Here is a 15057-nt window from a genome sequence, read left to right as displayed (position 1 = left end):
CCCCGCCTCCCCCCCCCCCCCCCCCCATTTCTTTTCAACGTCTGTCACACAGTTTTATTAGGGGGGAAAAAAACAACTACAGCTTGAGTCAGTGTGTGTATGTGAAAATGTGTGCGCATGAATACATACGGCCAGGTTTCATTGTCCTAAGCTCAGGCAGCATCGCGATGAAAGAATATCAGGTCTAGATAGGTTTCTTTTATTCTCTCTGTAAACCAAAGAACTAACAAATCCTGCTGCAACTGGGTTGCGACTTATGGAAACATATTCAGCCCCAGTGAGTGTGAAGTGTAATTTAGGGTCCAATCAATTAAAGATTTGACTTGAATTCCCAGGACACAGCACTCGGAGCCAACTTTCTCAGAGCATGTGTTCCAATCCTATTTTTTTCTTCCCTTATGTCGGTCTAATTTTTGCATTCCGATTTTCTCTTCTTAAGTGAGCAAGGGACAGTTCTGATGCAATATGCAGGAGGAAAATGGTGGGCAGTGCACTTGTAAAGGTCTATTTATACCCAGGCATTTAGGGCCGGTGCACACCTAGGCAACACCTCACCGCGTGGCAAACGTGCATGATTCTGCGCGTATTGCCGAGCAGTCAGGAGTCGCCTAGGTGTGCACCGATCGCGCTGTGGGTGCCATTATTTTCTATTGGCACCCCAGTCGCACCGGGCGGTTTGCGCAGTTTCCTGCCACGATTCCGCCCGTGCTTCCAAACACCAAAACAGCCGCGGTGGTGTATTGCAAAAAAAAGTTACATGTACCTTTTTTCTGCGATTGCAGCGCGGATGTCACCCCATTGAAATCAATGGGGCCACGCGGCAGACCGCACGATCCCGGATCGCGTAGGTCTGCACCGGGCCTTACAAACAAAGTTTCATAAGCACAGGCACTTTTGTTAGGAAGGGCTCCATATGCCGTATTATGTGTATCAATTAAAAAATTAAAACACACACTATGCTCCAAAATTTTAATACAGCAAGAAAATTGAAGCAGATCTGAGAACGAACCAACACTAATACTGTTGGAAAAATGTTCAGGAAAATTCCATTCATGACATATGTGAATAACTACACCCTATATTCCACTCAAAGCTTTTCTAGCTTATCATGGCTGCTATAAAAATGAGATAACAAGATGTTTTTTTTTCTTCACATCTATCAGGAATTCCAGGAGTGAGGTTTGCCCTCCAGATTGTACTTTCCAACCACCATGGCCTTTACATATCCAAATAATGGTATGCTGGTTCCCAGATGGGTCTGCAGTGCACTGTAAAATACATATATAACAGTGGTGCATCTGGACTATGTACTCCTCAGTTATGGACCCATGGCAAAGCGATGGGGTGACAAAATGTACTGCTAGGAAATCTCTTTATTGCACTCTCTAAGGCCCGGTTCACACCTGGGCGTTTTGTAGCGCGTTCGAACGCTCTGCAAAATGCTCAAACACCGAAATCCCATTATTTCCTATGGGTATGGTTCACACCTGGGCGTATTACAGGCCGTATGAATGCGCTACAAAGCATCCTACGCCCAAAGAAGTACAGGAGCTTCTTTGGGGCGTTTTTGTCGCGCGTTTCCATTGGGATACAGCCAAGTAGCCCTTGGAAACGCGCGTTTGTCGCACGGTTTTCTTTACCGCGAATCGCAGTAAAAACGCGTGTCACGAAACGCATGACAAACGCGCATATTTGATACGCCTAGGTGTGAACCCAGCCTTAGACAGTGGTTCTCAACCTGTGTAACCTCAGAGCTGACAGTGCTGCTCTAGGCTGAGGAGGTTCTCAACAAGCGCAGTGGAGAGTACACAGCGACCCACTGAACACAGGGTCGTGACCCACCAGTTGGAAACCACAGCTCTAAGATATAAAATAAAACAGTGCATCATTCAAGAATTTAAATATCAGTGAGTTCATTTTAAGGTGTTCACACTGTGAAGCTTTTTAGACCCAAACTTTATATAGAAACCATTAAACATTAGGTGACTGCATTCCAAATGGGCTGCATTTGGATGGATTGGGTAACGATTCCTTTGCCAATGAGCACTTTCCAAGGCTTGGAAACACTGCTGGCTAATTTACCTCTGTAAGCCAACAGTCCGGGGCAAACAGACATTCATGCTGGGGGAAGGACCTATGCATGATCATATTCCATGGAACAAAAAGTTCTCTTGGTGCCACCAAAAGATAATTGATAAACATTAAAGTGGCACTAAACTCAAGAGTTAAACATGTATTGAAGTACATGTATCGTGGCACCACGAGCAAATGCAAAGATAAATTGAACTTCAGAGTTTATTGCTACTTTAAGAAGTAAAGGGGTAGGATGGAAAATCAGATTCACAATATGTGCATATTGGTTATAGATTACACTTTGCTGCCATCCCAGTATAATCCATTCAAGTTTCAGATTCGGCTATACAGTAATACCTCGGTTCACGAACGCTTTTGTTCGCAAACAATTCGGCTCACGACCAGGAAGTTCGGCAAAATTTTGCTTCCGTTCGTGGTCGTGGCTTCCTCTAGACGAGATCGCGGTCGCAGACAGACCTGTGCACACTTGCTGTGAAGCTTTTTTGTGTGCTTTTTAGCACATACAGTACTGTACAGTATTATTCAATCCAGCATGGCTCCAAAGAAAGTGCAGAGCGGTAATGGAGGTGACAAGGACGTGCAGAGTGGTAATGGAAAAAAATAATTTACATATGGTTTAGCACCGAGTAAATAAGGTTATTATTTACATTAAACCTTATGGAGAAATTTGATTCTGTTCACGACCAATTCAGTTAGGGGCCTGAATCGTGGAACGAATTAAGTCCGTGAACCGAGGTACCATTGTATATCCTGAATGGATAAAGAAAATCCTGATAGTTTACAAAATTAAAAGTTTTAGTATAAATGCAGCTTTCTTGCTCTTCTACCATCATCATTTTGTAGACATCAAAAGCACTTTATAAAAAAAAAAAAAGTCAAGCCTTTGATGTGGATAATACACTAAGTATTAGCCTTCATGCTAACAGCAATGAAACTAGCATTTCATCTCAATGTGCTGTCACAGAGAACAGCTATTACTAATGGCAGTTACACCACAAGCTCCGTTCAACTAGATGCTGAGCAAAACTCTTAGCTGGAACATCATGAACAGCGAAGACCATTGTGTGTACAAAGCCCAGCATCCCAGAACTACTCCATATTGCACAATTGCTTACTGTTATGCTAATGCTATGTTTGCCTAGCAGTCATCTAAAGGATCTGCTTCCTTTCTAGTGTCTATTATCCAATAATCTGAAGAAGCACTGCGATGCTTTAATAAAGCGCATGCAATGCATTACTTTTACAACTTGCACTTGATTTAAAAAATAAAATAAAAACAGAAACCTTCCAGCCTGGCTGTGGATTCCTAGATGGAATCTGTTTGCCAACGATGTGGGTTAAGTTTTACGCTCGATGTGAGGGATTGAAATACACACACAATTACAGGTGGATCTAATAGCTTTACGCATTCTTCTCCCTTTTCACTTCACTTTCTGTCATTTTCTCATCTCGATTCACTCTCCTAATTTCTTTCCTCGCTACATTCTCCTTGTCACTAATACCCTCTCCCTCTTTCTGTCATTCTCCCTCTTCCCCTGATCTTCCTTCCCTGTGCTTCAGCCCTTTTTATAAAATGACATGAGTTTGTCACTTTGAGACGAGTGGGGTGGGGGCAGGTTTGGGGGGGTGAGCCACCCTACCTCTCTCTTGCATGTCTCTGCATGACAGGACTAAAAATGAAATCCTTTTTCTAATGACTTTTTTGCTGCTATGTAAAAACTGCAAGAAAAAAAAAAAATACTTTACCCCTTTACTGCCAGCTCAGAGGTACTAGCTAATAAATGGCTGCATGTACCTTGTATTAAACACATGTTATGTACGTAGACAGACAGCGCCAAATGTCTGGAGAAAATCTTATTGTGTTACATAAAGATCAAGGCTTCTTAGTGGAGATACAATAAGCGATTGCTTACCTGGTTACTAGACAGTCACCTTTTCACTCATGATAATAAAAGCCTCGCATAGAATGGGATCTGTCTAATAATCGGCAGCCGACACACAAAAGACTATCTCTTCGCAGGTCTGCAAACCAATCAGGCTGGAAAAAAAAGTTTATTATTGATTAGCTATTTAACATAAACGTATGTTTGATGCTTTCATTCACACTGCATATGGATCATTATGTCTGTGGATATCAATGCATATGTCTGGGTGACTATTTTTGGGGGAAAAGTCCAGTGGCTATTGGGCATACCTGCCACTCTCTGCCCATTGCACACACATGCTCATTTCAGCATGTTTAAATTCAGATCATTTAAATCTCTCAGTGTATTCAATGTACATGCGGTTCTGACAATGTGGCGAACCCGATTCCCTTCAGCTTGAGGCATAATTCCATCTCTCTTTACCAGAGAATGATATTGCAAAATAGACACTAAAATATTCAAGAATGTTTCTATAATTTTTTATCTATTGAGTATTCTTTAGGCACAATAAGTCCCATTGCTCAAACTTTCTGAAATAAGAACTGTGTTCATTTGGGGACAGAAGAGATCAAGGGCCTGATTTATTGGACCTTGTATTGAGGGGAGTGAAGTAAACCTGTGTTCACTTCAGACATCTGATCATGTAAAAGTGAAGCTGTAAGATTGACTTAAAGTAGAACTACACCCTCCTATCCCTTACAGCCAAGGGAGGCGCCATCTTGGGCTCTATTAGGAATGCCAATGCAATTATAATTATTATACAGGATTTATATAGAGCCATGGTGCTCCACATGTGATCATTAAAGTAGAACTCCAGGTAAAGCTTTTCTCGATGTGCTCGTTTTATAGGTTCAATGATAACAAAGCTATACTCACCCGATTCTTGCAGCCGGCTGGCTGTGACTGTGCTCCCTCCAGCCTCGTTCCTCCTCTTCTGCAGTGATAGTATGTCCTTTGGTGTCCTCAAGTTCTATACACCGTGTATAGAACGTGATGACTCGGGAACCTTGGACCACTGCAGCTCAGGGAAAGCTAGGTGGCAGGGACCGGTTTAAGAGAAAGTCGGCTTCGGAGTATCAGGGGAACATACAGTTTTTTTTAATTTTTTGAACCTAGACCAAAATGAGCACCTAAACCCTTGCAGTGCCGGGGTAGCCCCACTGCAAGGATTAAGAACATTTCTTAAATGGACGGGTAAAGTTCCTCTTTAAGGTTCCACAGCTTTAATAAATCAGGCTCTTAAAGTTGTGTGGCTGAAAATTCATCAAATAAATGTACTCATAGACACCCCGACATGGCAGCAAATCCTGCAGAAGCATAAATGACAGAGACAGATGTTACAAACAATTTAAAACAGTCATTACAGTCAGAAAGATGAATTTATAGGCTAAATGGAAGGTTAGGTTGTCACTAGGCCATTCATTAGTTTTGAAATGTTCACAAAAGTCACCATAACTAAATGTAGGTTTGCTCAGTAAAACAGTATTAAGTGCAAAATGCAAAACCCACAGTAACAAATCATCTTGAACTGTCTGACTTCAGGAAAGCCAGCTCCAATTGGGGTTACTGCAACATTGTACTTGTTTTGCTCTTTCTACTCTTTAGCAGGTAAACTTATGTATTGAGCCAAAGAATCATTTCATCCACAGAGCGTACTACTGAAAAGGGGTATGCGATAAACTCACAGAAAAAAGAGGGTTCTTCACAGAAGGGTGAGGAGTTTGGAGAAGACAGGAGAATGGAACAATCTAGGACAACATAGCTGAACCGGAAACTAAGTTGAATTGGATAATTTTTCCAAATCAGCTATTATCGCCCCTAGATTGTTCCCTTCTCCTTCCTGTCTTCTCCAAACTCTTCACCCTTTAGTGAATAAACCTGTAAGTGCAGCTCAAGGCTAAAAAAAAAAGATCTGCTGGCTTTAATTTTCACACCCATACTAGCAGGGACATAACATGGTCTACCTGGACTTCATATATAGAAGGGACTGGCGCTGAGGTGCAGCTACAACTCACCAAGACCTAATTAAAGTTCATTTACATCAAATTTAAGTTTAATTGATGAATACTTTAATGGTTGGCAGCGCCAGCACAGCAGTGATGTTGCATAAATTGCAATTTTCTTGGACCACTAAAGATTGTAATCTGACCCCCTAGGTCACTGCAGCAGCTCCATGGGCCTCAATGGGAATAATTCTGCTACTAGGACTTGTAAACATGATAGCTGGAATCTGGTACCGTGGTACCTCGGTTCACGAACGCTTCTGTTCGCAAACAATTCGTTTCGCGAACAGGAAGTTCGGCAAAATGTTGCTTCCGTTCGCGAACTCCGCATCGGTCGGTTCCCCGCTCTGACACACGGTCGGGGCTTCCTCTAGTGGAGATCGCGGTCTGATCACAGTTTGGTTCGGTTCGCGACCAATTCGGTTCGCGACCAGAATAGTGGAACAAATTAAGTTCGTGTACCGAGGTACCACTGTATTAGTGATACCTCCAGATTGAGTCTTCTTCTAGAGAACTACAAATGCACTTCCTTTCACTAGTCACTTGCATTGTCCTGGTGAACATGATCTACAATTGCACAGGTCTCATATATGTAGAAGAACATTAGTGAAGACATTTTGCTCTGGCAGTAAAGGGGTTAAGAGGCAATGTACAGTGTCCTTTTTTTTCTATGTAAGCATGTAACAATCTTGAGAAGGAGTTCTTCAACATGCTACCAGCATTTCCACTCCCATTCCTTATTTATGACGGCCCGCCATCATGTTAATGATGCTAGCGCCTTTCGAGCTGATTTTGAATGTGTTGCACTTTATGGTGGTGTCACGATTCTGTATATATTGATGATGATGATTATTCTGCACTGTATAATGATACTGAGTATCTGTATACACTGACAATGCTGCATTGTATAATGACACTGAGTATCTCTGTACTTTTTACAGGAATTCAAGGTGTAGGTCAAACTTGGCACTGCTTTATGTGCTTATAAAGTGTTGATATTTATGGGAGGGGGAATTGCTGCTTTTGTGGGAAACATTTTCCAAAATGTCGGCTGTTTTAATACACGCTTAAACACTTTTTGTTTTGTTTTTTTTTGTACAAAGTTGTATAAAAGTGAAAGCAGATGTCTTCTATATTTTGTGGCTGTTTATATTCCCAGAGATATTTCTATGTACCTTATAATAAGGTGAAAATATAAACAATCTTTATTTCCAGGTACAAGTTGCTTGTGTTGATCTCAGGCTGAGGGACTTTCAATGCACACCCCTCTGTTTGGGACACAGTCTATCTGATCCCACGTTTTTATCCCTCTGTAACGTGGATGTGTCAGGCTAATATATAAAAGCATTTCAATTATGGACTGCCAAAATGTATCTGTGTGTGAGTCTCTCATTGCTCTGGTGTGATGCAGTTGTCGAGGATGTGTGCTGGCTTGGTAAATGGTGCAAAGAAAGGGGGACAAACTGACATATTAAAGTGGCACTAAACTCAGGTGTTAGATGTTCCAAGCTTAGTCCTGTGATGGACTACAAACTCACGTTTAGTTTACTGAGTTGTATTGAGATTGTAGTCCATCCCGGGAGTGAGCTTGGAGCGGTGACTACGCCACAACACACACGGGGACCATGGGGAGCAAAAGTAGCCACCCTCCAGAAGGAAGGACAGTGTCAGGACCAATTCAGAGATGATTGGAGGATCTACAGCCGAGTGATACACAAATAAGAGACATTGTTGTTCATAGTTAAGGTACTTCAATTTATTTTTAAGATTTAACTCCGGAGTTTAGTGTCACTTTAAGCAAAATTGTGAGAATGTGCTCTAATATAACATGTGTCTATATAACATGCTACCAACATTTTGGTCATGGCAATGCCAAGAGATGCATAATAGTGAGCTTCATTTACTGGAGACAAGAAACAGACTGTTGCTCGCAGAAGGCACGTAACGTGCTTCCTTAAGTCTTGTAAATCTGTTCAAAAATGACAATGCAAATCTCAATAATCAGTTGCTATGGTCTCTATCATGGATAAAGTAGGATGCCTGTTATTGATCAATAAAACCAGGGATGCACTGATACCAATACTAGTATCGGTGACAATGCCGAGTATTTGGGCGACTACTCGCACTTGCCCAAATGCTCCGATGCCTAGCCTGATACTAGAGCTTCCGGTATCAGGAAGCCGGGCAGGGAGTCATTACATGGCGCCCGGCTTCCTGATTGGCCAGAAAGCCGGCTCCATGCTATCTCGTCACCTGGTGATGACGGAGCATGGAAATGGTTTCCCTGCTAATCGGGAAGCCGGGTGGCTTCCTTAATGGGACTTCCGGTATCAGTATTTTGTATCGGCAAGTACCGATACAGAAAAACAGTATCAGTGCATCCCTAAATAAAACAATGGAGGGTGAATGATGTCAACGTTAATTTTTTTCCTCTTATTATTGCTTCTGCAACATAAGTAAGATATTACAAAAGCCTTTGTCTGAAACATGTGTGGGCAGATACAAGTGGTTAACAGTAGAAAATAATCTCTACTTTTGTTCCCCATGGTCCCTGTGTGTATTGTAAAGTACTCACCGCTCCAAGCTCGCTCCCGGGATGGACTACAATCTCAATACAAATCAGTAAACTAAGCATGAGACTGTAGTTCAACACAGGAGTGAGATTGGAGTGGTGACTACTGTACAACACACACAGGGACCATGGGGAACAAAAAGTAGCCCCCCTGCAGAAGGAAGGACAGTGTCAGCACCAATTCAGAGATGATTTGAGGATCTGCAGCCGAGTGATACACAAATAAGAGACATAAGAGGGGCGTATTGTGGAACCTGGCCTTGGGGCGGCAGGGGGAGTAAATACGGCCCTGACTGCATTCTCACTTTTTTTGGTTGTTCAATCGCTTCTATATATTCATTGTCCAACAATCCTTTGTTCTTTATGTTTTGGCAGGTCCTAAAGCACAACAGGCAGCGGCCAGCTCTGCTGGTTCTGACATGGGACTGATATTGAGATGTTATCAGACATCATAAATGATGCTTAATATGAATGAGTCATGCTTTTATATCATACACTAAGACACTATTTACTATAAACACAGAGACTGTTCCTTGGAGGCATGATCTTTCTGATAGGCCCACATGAACTGCAGTAAAGATATGACATCACTGGGGGGCTGTGAGATAAGTTGGAACGATTAGCATAGACCTACCCAGTGTTCCTAAATGGGCACTAAACCTCAACTTTCCAGTTTGTGACGCAATGATAACCAACGGTCTAGTTACATTGTACAAGGCGCTGGGATCCCTCTACATTTCTAACCCAAAGTGTGACCTACCAGAAGCATGGCAATTGAGGATGTGCTGGAACATGTCATAACTAAAGCTAGCCATACACTGTTAGATTCCTGCTGAAATGCTGACCGTGGGTGGCCCTGCCAGCACTACCAGACTTAACAAACTTTGAAACATTGAAGCAGCCGGGCGGAAAACTGTCGGCCAAATATCTACAGTCACTGTTCATGTATTCTGACAGCTCAGGCGCCAGGTATCAAATAACAATGACTGGCAGATTCCTCCATCCACGCTGGTAATGAGGAAAGATGAATTGATCAGTGTTCTGTCATTCAGCCAATACGTATAGGGCCAGCTTCTCTTCCTTTCTCCTTTCTGCTGGCTTGCACAGTCTATCCCCATTCTATGGGGCCATCTTCCCATACAAGAGATACACAGGAGGCAGCTCTATGGGAAGTGACGGCTCAAGCTGCGGGTTGTAAAGATTGCACCTGGCTGGGGCTGTGTGCTGCATCTAGCGACGTTACTTTGGTCAGGGAGTTAGGCCTGGTTCACACCTGGGCGTTTTGTAGCGCGTTCGAACGCTCTGCAAAACGCTCAAACACCGAAATCCCATTATTTCCTATGGCTATGGTTCACACCTGGGCGTATTACAGGCCGTATGAACGCGCTACAAAACGCCCCAAAGAAGCTCCTGTACTTCTTTGGGGCATTTTTGTCGCGCGTTTCCATTGGGATACAGCCAAGTAGCCGACGGAAACGCGCGTTTGTCGCACGTTTTTTAACGCGAATCGCTGTAAAACGTGTGTCACGAAACGGGCGACAGACGCACATATTCGATATGCCTAGGTGTGAACCCAGCCTTTCCGCTTCTTCCAGCCTCCCTCAAAATAATTTTAATGGTTGTCCTGTCTAATAAAAACACACAAATGATACAGACGTACAATATCATTGGAACAAAAAAATATAAACATCAAGCAAAGAACATAATACATTCAGATGATGGAGAGAGCAGCTGTAAAGAGAAAATCTCCTTAGCAGAGAGCAAAATAAAAACTTGACAGAAGTTATAAAGCTTTCACACACTAAGGGCCGGTTCATACCACAAACTCCACGTTCCAGTGCGTTCGGCCTCTGGAACGCAAGCTGGCCGGCTACCTGCGTTCAGGGACAAGCACTATTTTTGCAGACGCACTAGTCCGGAACGCAGTACGCACTAGTCCGGAACGCGTTCCGGGTGTGGGCGATCGCATAGCAACATCGCCAAGATCACTTGTACAAAACAAGCAGCGGCTTCCCTGCTGTACATTTAGCTCTGCTTGCCCACAGCAGGGCTAACTGTAGAAAACAACTACCCGCCCAGAAATGTATGTCCCGGGCATCGGGAGATAGGAATTCCTCACGCCTGCTGCCCCTCTACTCCCTGCTGCCCCAAGGCCGGGCCTTGGTTGGCCTTGTGGGAAATCTGGCCCTGGTCACGCCCCCTCCTGCCCCTGAACACAGGGAACCGGCCGAACGCAATGGAACGCAGAGTTTGTGATGAGAACCGGCCCTGAAGCAATGAAAACGTTTTGGGTGAAGTTACCATTTAATAATTAAAGTACTCCAGAATTTTTTTTAAATGAACCCTTGCAGTGGGGCTACCCCTGCTCTGCATGTTTTGGCCTAGGGGCAAAAATAAAGAAGAAATACACACCCTCGATCCTCAGTCCTGTGGCAGTGACCGCTCACCTCTCTCCCCCTCTGCTCTGGCTTGGGTATATCCCTCACTGTCCTCATGTCTAATAGACCTGCCATCATGGGTCCTTAGACCACTGGAGCCTGGGAAAGAAGAGGCGTGGGGACCAATCTGGCAGCCAAGTGGGAACATGCATCACGTGAGTGTATTTTCTTTATTTTATTTATTTCTAGACCAAAAGGAGCACTTAACCCTTGCAGTCTAGGGATAGCCTCACTGCAAGGGTTAATTTAAAAAAAAAATCCTGTTCTTCTCTAACCAATGTATTTGGTTAAAGATGGCTTAGTTAAGCAACATAGCTGAGCTTGGAAGTTGCTGGATGGTCTTCAGTTGTTACCCTGCCACTTGAATCCTGATCTGCCTTCCTGTTGCTGATGCAGCCTGTCCTTGCAGAGGACTTACCTCTGCTTTGCCTCCCTGTTATTGATCTCGGCTAGTTCCTGACCATGTCTCTGCCCATTCCTAATATGTAACTTCGGCTAGTTCCTGACCATGGCTTGTCTCTGCCCATTCCTAATGTGTGACCTCAGCTAGTTCCTGACCATGGCTTGGTCTCTGCCCATTCCTAATGTGTGACCTTGGCTAGTTCCTGACCATGGCTTGTCTCTGCCCATTCCTAATGTGTGACCTTGGCTAGTTTCTGACCACGGCTTGTGACCTCGGCTTGTTCCTGACTACATATCATCTCTGCTGACCTTCTGGTGTGGCCTCGGCCTGCCTCCTGACCATGACTCTGCCTGCTACCTTGTCTGCTATCTGTCTCTTTGGCTAGTGACCACTGCCTGTCCAGACCATGCTTCCAGCGTGCTGTGTGTTCCAGTTTCCTAGCCAACTGCTTCTGGTCTGCCTCTCCTTAGGGACCTTCCTGTCAGTCTGCATGAGCATCTCAAGGCCAAACCTGCCTCCAGAAGTAAGCTTATGTGGACTGGACTCCCGTCACCTGTGCCAGTCTCACTCCAGGCGTTATCTGAAGGTGTCATCTTAGCCTCCTACCAGGTACGTGATAGTCAAGTATTGAACTTAAAATTAGTAGCTTATTCTGTCAGGATTACACATAGTTCTCAAGGGGCTAACAGCATTGTGTGCCGCAAACCATGATAAAGTGGAAGCAATTGTCTAATAACAGTGCTCGCGGGGCAGCTAGAATGCATCTAACAGAACACTGGTTTTAGAGTGACAGATCTTCGCAGGATGAAATGATAGTAATATGGACCTCTAAACAAGCAAGGCTGACATCAATATGGAGGACAAAAAGGGGGCATTCCTGACAATACTTCAAAGGAGCAATTGTGACAATTGGCAGGCAACCAATGGGCAATTGCTCTATGAACAGGCTAAGTAATAGTAACCACCACGATGGCAACAGTTTTTAAGACATTTAAAAAGCCAATACAATGATGGATGACCTGCTGATGTACATCACTTCCCCTTCACCCTTTCTACCAGCAAATATGTTAGAATTTAAGTTTTGGTGTCTTAAAGTGGATCTTTACCCCCTTTGACTAAAACTCACATCAGCACACAGCTCTGCATGCTGATATGAAATCATCTTACATTCATTAGCTAAATAAACATATTTTTTTCACTTACAATTAGTGTTTTTTTGTTTCCTCGTCCACCTTGGAACAAATGATGTAATCGTGCTCAAGTGTTGCATCCTGGGAAAAAATCAAATTCTACCAATGCATCCCTCTATGTATGGTGATTAATAATAATAACATAGACATGTCAGGTGTAAAATGCTGTGATTGTGAAATACTTACACTTGCAGAGCATTCACTTCCTGCTTTGAAAGGGCAAAATGACTTCAGTTTGCCCAAGAGATGCATCCTGGGAAGGTTACATCAGCAGAGCATTGCTGGAAAATCTCATCTGTAATCTCACAAGATGTCTGGGAAAGGCATTTCCTCCCCTGAGATGATGTGCATGGTCACATGTCCTAGTCACATGTTCCAGGAAGTAAAGGGAGATCTAGTAATCTGCACTTAGTATATATGGCCACTGTCAGGAGACTGGGAAATAAAATAGAAATAAGGTATGCAAAGAATACCCAGCCGGAAATTATCTAGAAGTATAATGGGGGTAGATTGTCATCACTAAACATTTCTAAAGGTGACTTTGTTGTCATTTTGAAGATAAGGGTAAAGCTCTTCTATAAGTAATTTTAGGGTTACCCAAATCGGAACTCACTAATGTTTCTCTTCCAAAACCGTTTCAAATGGCAACCTGTCTTTCTGAAATGTTAGGAGTACTGATGCCAGCCGATCTTGACTAATTGTTCAACTTAAACTACTGTATATGTCTAGGCTTCATTCTATCACATCTGATCATAGGAGAAGATCCTTCCTGCCGCTGTCCTAGTTCAGCAGGATAAATGTGCTCAAAATGGACACGTTACCCAAACTGCTTTATCCAAACCATCATATTTACAAAACCTTCAATACATAAGTCACCAGTTTGTTTGGAAATGTAGTCGCCCTAGACTCAAATACTCAACACTACCGCAAAGAACATTTCCTGAAGCAGTTTTCCAGACTTTACCCTATACCAGAAAACAGAACAGCTTGCTCTTATCTTCATAGTTACATGGTAAGTAAGGTTGAATAAAGACACAGGTCCATCGAGTTCAAACTATGTGGTTTTGTGTGTGTGTGTCTTTCATTGGTTCCACCACACAGCTCACAAACTCTGGGGTACGATTGAATCTGTGATCGCTTCTTGTCACCCTAAGGCCCTTTTCTGGTCAGAGTCTATACCTAGGACTTACTTGAAATGCAGTTCTATTTTGACAGCGACCATGGTGAACGTCTGGCACAGATCTCATTTTAATTTGACATTTCCAGGCCCCCTTTATTCCCCTTCTAGATAATTGTTAATTCCCTTATGCCCCAGGCTTGGGGACTTGGGACAGAGAATTCTGGGCATGCCTAAAGCATGTTCTTACCACAAACTCCATCAGACAATGGCACAAGCAGAATGGGGATCTAGTTGCTACATAGACAATTGTTGAATTTCTATAAAACCCCCAGGTCACAACACACCCTTAGGCCTCGTTCATACGGGGCAATCTGACATTCCTGTTGCAGGAACTTATAGATGCCAGGGATCAACATTCAGACACGGCAGCTGTACCCATTGAAGGTCATGACCGGGTGACAGCGGCCACATCTGTAAGCGGCATTCAGCATGTAATTGTCAATGATATCATTATACCCAGTTTGGAAAAGATGACTGTCGCTGAGCGCAGGGTAGTTGTGACCAGCACAGTGGCCACATCTGAACGGGACACCTGGGATTCCTGCGACAGAAATCTATAGGTTCCTGCCACAGGAATCCCAGATTGCCCCGTGTGAATGGGGCATTATACATAAACAACTTACCACATTTGAAAGTCTATTCACCCAACTTGAACCGCCACAACATACAATATCCCCACTATACTGTTTGCTACGGACCAATAAAACACATGACCCTTTCCTGGAAGACTTGAACAAAGCATTCACCCTCACACATATCATTTCTATATCCTGAAAAGCTCACGAGAGTAATTATAAACTACTCACTAGACGGTACCATTGCCCCAACAGGCAACATAGGATCTTTCCCTCTATCCTTGATACTTGCTGCCGCTGCCACTGCATCAAGTATTAGGGTACCTATGTCCATATTTCACGGTGATACCCTTTAATTCAGCTGTTCTGCAATAAAGTCATTACTATTTAGGATGAATGTTATCTTACCAACTTCCATTACTTTCCATGATCCCGGGTTCTGTGAAATACATTAACCAGTTGGCCCTAAAACTCTTTCTTGCAGTAGTGAGACAGGTAATCTCCAGATACTGGAAATCTCAAATAATTCCCACCCTAGCAGAATGGGTGGAAGGTCTGAATGACATGTCCATGGAATAATGGATAGCGCAAGACAAAGATAGGATGACCCATTTTCAAAACACTTGGGCGGCATGGATAGGATACAAAGATTCTTCAAAATACTAAGCCAATTTCTC

This window comes from Nanorana parkeri, unplaced genomic scaffold (assembly GCF_000935625.1).
Source record: "Nanorana parkeri isolate BGI_ZX_2015 unplaced genomic scaffold, ASM93562v1 scaffold686, whole genome shotgun sequence".
Classification (NCBI taxonomy): Eukaryota; Metazoa; Chordata; class Amphibia; order Anura; family Dicroglossidae; genus Nanorana; species Nanorana parkeri.
This window is presented reverse-complemented; position numbering follows the sequence as displayed.